The 9,917-nt window shown below is 38.7% G+C and overlaps 1 pseudogene; it reads left to right on the top strand.

Annotated features, from left to right (window-relative positions):
* The window catches only part of LOC119353504, an 11,992-nt pseudogene that overhangs the window by 580 nt on the left and 1,495 nt on the right, over positions 1-9,917 (top strand).

The following is a 9,917-nucleotide window of genomic DNA, read 5'->3' as shown; positions in this document are numbered from 1 at the left end:
GAAAGTCGGAGTGGTTCCATTCCTTTGCTGCACGACGGACTCAGTCTGACAGTTTGTAAATACTGTTCAACATCCAGAGTACGGGACAAAAGACGGTCTAGGCAAACTTGGAGCTGGCATGCGTATCTGTGAGTGAGTTCACCATGGACGTATTATTTTGAAGACTGGAACAACACAGTACTTGAGAATTAGTTTATTCAACTTCTGAATTAACCGCTTGCTGATTGTGCTTCAAAAATTGCAGGGGCTGACATAAATCCTGATCTTCTCCTGGCTGCTTTCCTTCCGGCCCTTTTGTTTGAGAGCGCCTTCTCGATGGAAGCACACCAGATAAAGGTATCTTTCCAAGTCTGCCTATCTATGCTGAAATCTGAGTGGCTTAATTTAAAGCTGATTGATCTTTATTCAGTTATGATTACTATTTCTTGCCAAGCAGTAAATCTATATCTATACCAATATAAAAAGACCCAAAGGGGCAGATCCAACTGATCTCAACCATCGAACTAAGTCAATCCAATGATCTAGACTGCTCCAATGGCAAGCGTTAAACGTGTTTAACGTGCAATTAATATCATACCAAATATTGCACTAATCACAGGATTAACACACAAATAATAGCATACCTAATATCCACGTGTAATTAATATATTGCCTACATATTAACGTGCGTTGCACGTACGCATTTACTAGTACTAGTAAAAAAGAAAGGAAACTAGATGGCGATTAGAGAATAAAACTAAGGAACGCCATATACATCATCAGGGCCGGAGGACAGGCATCCCAGGCCTGCTGCTCATACCTTGGTCCAAACTGAAGTTTTACTCCGGATGATGTGAGCACAGATAACATGAGTTCCTCTGTGGTTGAACACATGGCAGTTTATTTCTTTCGATCCCTCCCAGAGCGAGAGCAGCATCGAGTCTTCGTACAAAAGGCAGCTCTTTAGAACAGAGGAAATGACCAAACCGACATCAAGAAAACTTCACAGGCCATACTAATTCTCTGCTCAGTTAATATCATTGATTATCCATAATATTTTTCCATCCAGTTAGTCACATAAGCTCATGTTTGATACAACCATGGTCTCAATGCAAACCACCTTTAGTTCCTATTGTTCTCTGTTTTTTTTACCATGAAGTTCCTATTGTTCTCTGTTAGCACACATATTTGGTTTCTCTAGTATTGGTGCTTATGTTGATCTACTCCCCTGCCAGTTTTCTGTTGTGATATTAGCACTGCGGGTGCATATGTCTTTGTTCTGTGTGTACTAAAATATTAAAATGTTTATTTTGTAGAAATGCATGGCGCAGATGCTCTTACTTGCTGGCCCTGGTGTGCTAATGTCAACATTTCTGCTTGGCACTGCTCTCAAGGTGTGTACCTAAGTTTAAAATGGACATATACCACTGACTTTAATACTTTGATACTAGCTAGTCCATTATCTGTAGCTTACTTCTCCATATGATTGGAACTGGGAAACATCATTGTTGTTTGGTGGTCTGCTTAGTGCCACTGATCCTGTGGCCGTGGTTGCAGTTCTAAAAGAGCTTGGAACAAGTAAAAAGCTCAGTACAATTATTGAGGGAGAATCCTTGATGAACGATGGGTATGCCTTTTTTCAATCTAAACATGCTTTTCTGTTTTCATGCCAATTTTGTTGGAGGAACTCCGATTATGAGAAGAAAGATACAACCTGTGACTCAAATAGATATGTTACAAGTTTTTTCTTCTTCGAATGTTCGACTGGTCCACTCTCCGGTTGGAAAAATGCTCATTAGTACTTGTACTTAAAACTAAAATTCAAAGTATTAGTTGTAGCAGTACAGTTGTTCCTGAGACCTGACACACATGTTTATGGCAAAGGCTCTGGAGAATATAGTGTACAAGTTAATATGAATGAGGGAAGACTTCACGCATGACAATACTAAATCCAAGGCTGTTTTCCTTTTCCAATCTAAGGGATTATGAAGGTTAAAACAGGATTTACTTAACTTAACTATGGCCTGACATCTGATCTCTGTATCTGCAGATACTTCTGTATCAACTAAAGTGTGGGGTAGGGAAAGCTTAAATAAATGAAAATAAATTTTCGATGTCGTAAGATTTCATTGTGCACCAATATAATACTTTTGTGTTTGAACCGCAATTCCCACTAAATGGACATACACTTTCTACAGGGTTTCTGTTGTTGTCTATCAGTTATTCTTACAAATGGTGCTTGGAAGAAGCTTCAATACAGGGTCTATATTGATGTTCTTATCGGAAGTTTCACTTGGAGCGTATGTAGAATGTTTTTTTTTCAATCAAATTGCCAAATATGGCTACCATGCTTCTAATACTAACTGGCATCTTCTTTGACCAGTGTTGCTCTGGGCCTTGCATTTGCAATCATATCATTACTATGGCTTGGCTTTACTTTCAACGATACAATCTTGGAGATGACGCTAACTCTTGCTGTCAGCTATATTGCTTTCTATAATGTAAGATAATGAACATATTCAAGCTCTCGTACTCCTGCCTTTTCTTTTGAAGGGTACAATTGGTTCAGTTTATTGAAATAGTTCAGAGCAAATGGAAGGAGTCTTAGCATCAGTCCTAGAATCATGTTTCTCCTTTTGCAATATTGATTTTGATGCTATTTTACTAGTAATCTGAGGTAACTTCTTGATATGCATATGGCAAAGTAGCTACCTGATTTAGATATCTAGAATCTGAAGAGAGTGAACTGTTTTCATCCCAATGACAAAGAAGATATTCAAGCTCTCATACTCTTTTTATAAGGCTATAATTTGTTCAGTTTCTTGAAATAGTTCACAACAAACTGAATGAGTTGTGAGTCTTAGTACCAGCCCTAGAATTATGTTTTGTGCTAGCTCATTTTGCAAATTGCTCATGAGTCTTGATGTTGTTTTACTGGTAATCTAATGCAAGTTCCAGATATGCATGTACAATGTTGAAGTATATGTGGATTGCCCAACCTTCTTCATCAGTTCGGACTTTTGGTTCTATTGGTTGGGTGCATTAAACTTAATATGAATTCAGAACCAAGTGGTCTTGGGTTCAAGCCTCGGCCTTTCCAATTTAAACTAAAATTTTGCTTGCCCTCTTTCTGTCCATGTTTAAGATTGCCCAACCTTCTCCATCAGCTCGGATTTTTGGTTCTACTGGTTCTTTGTCATGTTTTCTCCGGAAAAAAAATCATCTATGAGTTCTGATATAGAAGCCACCAGTTATTTAGTATTTTGGTGGTTATTTTCTTTAGCTAATATTGTTCATGTCAGGTGCAAGATGCACTGAAGTACTCTGGTATTTTGACCGTCACAGCTTTGGGAATGTTAGTAAAACTTGTCTTCACATCTGATTGGCATATCCTTTAATCTCGTTCCTCCAGTGTTAACTTTGCCATGTCTGGCAGGTTCTATGCAGCTTTTGCAAAAACTACTTTTAAGGGCGACAATCGCCGAAGTTTGCATGATTTCTGGTATTGTTCTAGCAACATATGTCCTTTCATATTATTTTTATATTATCAGCAAGATCAAGATTCTCAACAGTGATCATGGTATTCCTGGTCACATAGGCTAACTTGTTCACTGTTCCTCATGTATTCTGTCAGTTCCATAATCCTGTTCATGCTTTTTTTCTGTCAGCATAACCTATACTTTCAGGAGATTTTGATAAATTTATGTCTTGCATTAGGATACCAGTTGCCAAGTTTGTTCATGCCCAGTATATAGTTACTTGTCCACTTCTATTTTTTCCCTCGCAAAAACACAAACGCACCCGATTTAATATTTTGTCTTCTAAATGACCATGTATTATCATTGTCATCATTGCCCTGATTCCTGAAGTAGCCTTAGTAACTGGCAACAAAGTGAGAGTAATGATTACACCAAATTTTACTATACTATCAAACTAGTATGTGCACGTGGTAGGAATGTTTTGTCATATTCCATCCCTGAGCTCTCGATCCTGCGATCGTAATATGCATACGCTTTGGGTGTCGAGCAATGCACGCCGGCACCCCATAGATGACTCAGTTGACACAGACTTACCCAAGGTTCAGGCTCCTGTATGGGTAATACTTATTACGAACTGAACCCTTGTATAGCTATGGGCCAAACAGGCCAGAGAAGTACAAGGTACATATGCAAATGAACCCCTATATAAGGGAGAAAGTACACAGGCCTATACACAGCACTATATAACACTTGACAATACTCTAGTGTCCCACTTTTCTCTATTATCTCGAGGATTTTAACAAAGAAGGTGTAGTGGATGGGGTCTATCCTCGGCGGATGGCGATTTCCATGCTTGGCTCCTCAAAAGAACAGGGTTGTGTTGCTTGAGTTTGAATTGAGTTGTCCTCCTATATATGCGTCTTTTCGTCAGGGCTTGATCCTCTCCGGGTTGGTCTCATAGATGGCACCATCCTTAGTCGGCTTAAACGCTGGATCCTTCAGGGTAAGTCCTTCCCTAGTACAATGGGTATTGGGTACGGTCTTGTAGAAGATCCCTTAGGCCTTGTGTACGAACAGGTCATCTTATGTAAGTACGCTTTCTCTTGCGCGCTCACGACACCCTGAGCAGACGCTATGACACACTCAAAATTTATGTATGTTCTCATATTTTCTGAGATTGCCTATTTTTATCTTACTGCTGTTTTATTTGTATTCAGGGAAATAGTTGCTTACATTGCGAACACAATTATTTTCATACTGAGGTATCAATATTGTCCAACTTTCATATTTTTTGATTTTTTTCAGATCTTCTATTTTTCATAGCTAAACGCCCAAACCAGACTGTGCTTGCATTTATTTAGTTTGATAGTTCACTTTATATTGACACCATTATGATGTTTCTTACATGTGTGTATTACCCTCAGTGGGGTTATTATTGCAGATGGTGTGCTAAGACATAATGTCCATTTTGAGAGGCACGGTAATATCTTCATTTATCTTTGTCTACAGTTTGTTTTCATGAAAACTGCAAAACAGTACTTCATTTTAAATTCTCCTTGTTCATTGCCAACTGAACCTTTCTTTGGTTTATTATAAAAGCATGCTGTTCGTAGTTTTCATCATGCAGCATCATTTCATGCCTGTGTTGGTTCAGTGAGTGCTTTATTATACATCATGGTAACGAGTTGTTGACATAGTTATACTGAACTAAATCCTCTTATAACACACTTCTTTGTCATGCTTATCAATTTACTGGGAATCATCAGCTCAATTATGAATGCCGCAACTGCAGCCAACTGATTATGTGGATAAACACTTGGCATCTCAGTTAGCCAATAGTTCTGCTGAGATATGTTGTTTTAATCACCTATCTTCGGGGCAGCACAATTGGTGTTTGCTGTCATTGCATTTTTCTTTTCTTGACCTTTAAAAAAGTGAATCATGTTAGTCAGTAGATTGCAGTTTGATCGTATTTGCGAGTGCTTAAAACAACTTCTGTGTACGATACTTCTTGTTCTAATCCATCTTCATGCTGTTGAACCAGAAATATGCATACATGTCTAACTACTGCTCCTAGTCTCTAGGTTGGGGGTTGGGGCCTATCCTGCCCCCCCCCCCCCTCCTCCCACCCCCCTTTTTTTCCTCCAATATGTAGCATGTTGTACAATCATCGGGGAATTCAGTAAATCTACTCATATGGTGTATAAATTCCGTTTATCTCTTGCTCTTTCAGGCACTTCATGGGGGTTTCTTCTTCTGCTCTATTTCTATGTACAAATGGCACGGGCTGCAGTTGTCGGTGCTCTATATCTTTTGTTGCGCTACTTTGGGTATGGTTTGGACTTCAAAGAAGCCATAATCATTGTTTGGTCTGGGCTGCGAGGTGCTGTTTCCCTATCATTAGCACTGTCTGTTAAAGTAAGTTATATTCATGTACCACTTGACCATCTCATTTGTCTCTTATTATCACTATATTAGTCTACTTTTGTTCTTCAAAAGTTTAGTCTATGATAATAATTTGAGGTGTTACTGGGTTACTTTCTACCAGCATGCTAGTGATACAGCTCAACCTTTTCTGAAACCAGAAGTCGGAACAATGGTAGGTTAGTTTTTCCTGACAAAATACAAAATCAGAAAATTTAATTTTGAGCAAGGCTTATTTTATCCATGTTTTTGCAGTTTGTGTTCTTCACTGTGGCATCGTGTTTCTGACATTGATATTGAATGGTTCTACCACACAATTTTTGTTGCACGCACTTGGTATGGACAACCTGTCAGTAACAAAGGTTAGCTTTACAAATTACAGGTTTCATCTGTGGGTTTTTTAACCTTGGAGTTGAAGAATTTACTTTTCTGTGTGCTAATATGAAATCTTTTGAACTCTATCTCCTCTTTCATTTCCCTTAGATTAATTAGTAAATAGGAAGATTATATGGTGTGATTGTTACACATATTTTATTTCTGTGCCTATGAGTTCAGGGTTGGTGGATTAGCATCTTATATAACCATGGCATAAAAATGATTAATTTCTCTTTCAGTTGAACCTATTTGTAAGTCCCAAAGGTGTTCTGAGCCTTGCTTACTACTATTTTTAGTTAAACTTCTTCATCCAGCAACTCCGAGGAGTAGGTTTTGTGTGACTGATACCTTGTTGCTTCCAGAAATATCAGTACTTTATGGTTTGGCATAAAAGTTGTATTCTGATTACTGCTGCAGCTTCGCATGTTGAATTATGCTAGACATGAAATTCTAAACAAGACATTAGAAGCTTTTGGTGATCTCAAAGATGATGAGGAGCTTGGTCCTGCTGACTGGGTTACAGTTAAGAAATACATCACAGGCTTGAGTAACTTGGAAGATGAACATGCACATCCACATGATGACAATCATGATCACATACATACCATGAATTTAAGGGATGGCCGAGTGCGTCTTTTGAATGGTAGGCAGCCTTTTGTTTGCTTTTCTTTTTTGCCCTTAAATAGTTGGCTTGATACGTCCATAATTCTATCTTGTCTCTGTACTTTATGGAGATGTTTAGTTTCATATTAAATGCGATCAGTTAACAAAGATTATTTCTCCTTTTTGTAAATATTGTTTTCAGGTGTGCAAGCCAGTTACTGGGCAATGCTTGACGAGGGACGGATAACTCAAGCTACAGCCAATATTTTGATGCAATCAGTTGATGAAGCTATGGATCTTGTTTCTAGCCGACCATTATGCGATTGGAACAGTTTGCAGTCCAATGTCCATTTCCCAAGTTACTATAGGTTCCTTTCTGCAAGCATGTTACCACAAAGTTTTATCACATACTTCACAGTACAAAGATTGGAGTCAGGATGTTACATCTGTGCTGCATTTCTTCGTGCTCATAGAATTGCAAGGAGACAACTACAAGATTTTCTTGGTAAAATCTTGGAAAACTTTTAGAATGCTTTTATGTGCTTGTTATTTACCATTTCTTTGCTACCAATTCCAGAACTTAGTATCCAATCCATGGATGGGTGGGAGTAAATGAATATTAGTCACACTACGTGGCGCACATGCCAGATGTTATGCGTAGGTGTCCGTCGTTATAGTCCATAAGCAGAACAGAAAGTAGTATTTTTGTTACTTGTCGGAGCCAGTCTATCTTTCTGTAGAATCAATCAGCTACAGACCCTATTTTTTAAGATACGTGGAAAGTAGTATGGTGCAGATGGACGCATGGCTCAAACCATTTAGCTTATTAAGGTTGAACTATGTAAGGCCTGTCTAAAGTCATCGTCCTCAACAGTTTTAAATCCTTCTATTTTCTCCTCTGACCCTATTTTTTAAGATATGTGGAGTTCAACTTGCACATATAACCCTAGTTACTTACCAGTGTTCCGTATACTTCTTTCGTCAGGTGATAGTGAGATTGCAAAAATTGTTATTGATGAAAGTAATGCTGGGGGAGAGGAAGCTAGGAAGTTCTTGGAAGAAGTTCGCTGTACATTCCCTCAGGTTTGTGCTTACAATGTGCATTTATCTGTTGACTTAATGACTATTACGGAGCCTTCAGCCTCCAGCACAATAGCTCGACAGTTCACTCAACAACCAGTTATCTTTTGCAAAACTCGAGAAAGCACCATCTCAATTGAATTGGGACTCTAGTTTGATCTGTAGAGAATTTCCATGTGCTTGTATGGCATCACTAGGGTGAGTGGTTGAAATGGTTAGCTTCGGAGTTTGGAATTGATTTTGTTAGTTTTGTTTTTCAGATTTTGTTTCCTGCAAAATTCATGTGAAATTGTTGCAGAACTCTCTACATTCGAGACAGGCCCTAGTTTTATATTACTTTGGAATACTTCATTTCATTGTCATACAACAATTCTGCAGTAGTGATGAAAAACTCACTATATGAATAAACAAGGCAGTCTCCATTGGTGAACCTGAGAGTTCATTGTTGCCTAGATTCTGAAGGTGTTTCCACATTTTCAGCTTCTTTGTGTGCTAAAGAGTCGACAAGTAACATATGCTGTATTGACACACTTGAGTGAGAATGTTCAAAACCTATGGAAGACTGGGTTACTGGAAGAAAAAGAAATGGCACATCTGGATGATGCTTGGCAGGTAGTGGAGTGTTTGACTTGTCTTTTGCTTCGAAAATTAATTGCCAAAGTGGTTTCAGTTCACAATTCATGTAAGTTAATCACTTGTCAGACAGATCTGAAGAAGCTTAAGAGGAATCCACAATTAGTGAAAATGCCAAGAGTTAGCGATCTTTTAGGCGCCCATCCATTAGTCAGCATGCTGCCTGCTGCTGTGCGTGCTCCTTTGTTAAGCAATACAAAAGAAAAAGTAAAAGGGCATGGGGCAGCCCTTTATATGGAAGGCTTAAGAGCAACTGGTATATGGATTGTTTCGATTGGAGCAGTAAAGGTATGTTTCTGCTTAAGACTGCTCTAAACAGTACTGTATTTTGTTGGAGTATATACCTTCAACATTTTTGACGAATTAACTGTTCACACTGGGAGCATGTGCTCTCGGTAGCCATTTCACCGCCCCCTGAGTTACACCCTTTTTTCGACAGTGGAGAAGTCAGAGGCTAAGCAGCAGGCATTCTTTGCACCCAATTTTCTCACATGGAAGCACTTTGGGTCTATACGAGGTGCTAACAGGAAAGTCTTGTCTCTGTGACATGATTACAGATTCTCTCGTCCGCTGTTTCTTCATTGAAGCTGAAAAGATAGATCAATTGCGTCGGTCAGATCCTTCTGTTGAGGCTTTTCTGTGGCAGGTGTGCTTTAAATTTACTGTTTGCTTGTGTGCTTACTAAATTCAGTGATTATTGTACATCTACTGCAACTGCGCAATTATTTTTTTTTCTTCTGAACTCTACGAGGGCATAGAAGCAGATGTTTTCTGGATTTTACTTAATATCACCAGTTCACCACGTAGCGAAACTGCTGGCTACCAGTCGAAGAACCAGAACCTTGCAGATGAGTGGCGTTTCCTCTTTTCTTTTTGAACCAAGTTTGAGTAGAATTATTTCTTGTTTGTACCCAATCTCAAATTTAAGAGTTCAAAATTTTGAAAATTCTAAAAAGAGAAACCGAGCTAATTTTCCCCTCAACATGTTCACAAGAAAAACAGAAATGTCGAGGTTGCATTTCTTCTGTTTCTGCCCTCAAACCAAAAACAAAAACACTAGATACTACTCCATCCCACTCTTATATTATGGGACGGAGGGAGTACAACATAGTACTTTGATTTTTCTGGTTTCCCTTGATTATTACAGTTAAGGGAAATGGCCCCTAGATGCCTCGTCGTGTCATCTTGTCTCAAATGATTTAGGTATTTCTGTAACATTCTTGTGGCCGAGAATTCGTTTATAGCACGGTCCCCATTTTGTTATGAAACTACTCATGCATCTGTTCACCCAAATTGGTTACTTAAGATGTGACAATGTTTCCTGTATATCTATCTATATCTCTT

The sequence above is a fragment of the Triticum dicoccoides genome, chromosome 2A (genome assembly GCF_002162155.2).
Source record: "Triticum dicoccoides isolate Atlit2015 ecotype Zavitan chromosome 2A, WEW_v2.0, whole genome shotgun sequence".
Classification (NCBI taxonomy): Eukaryota; Viridiplantae; Streptophyta; class Magnoliopsida; order Poales; family Poaceae; genus Triticum; species Triticum dicoccoides.
Note: the sequence above shows the minus strand (reverse complement) of the source record. Positions and strands in the feature narration are given on the sequence as shown.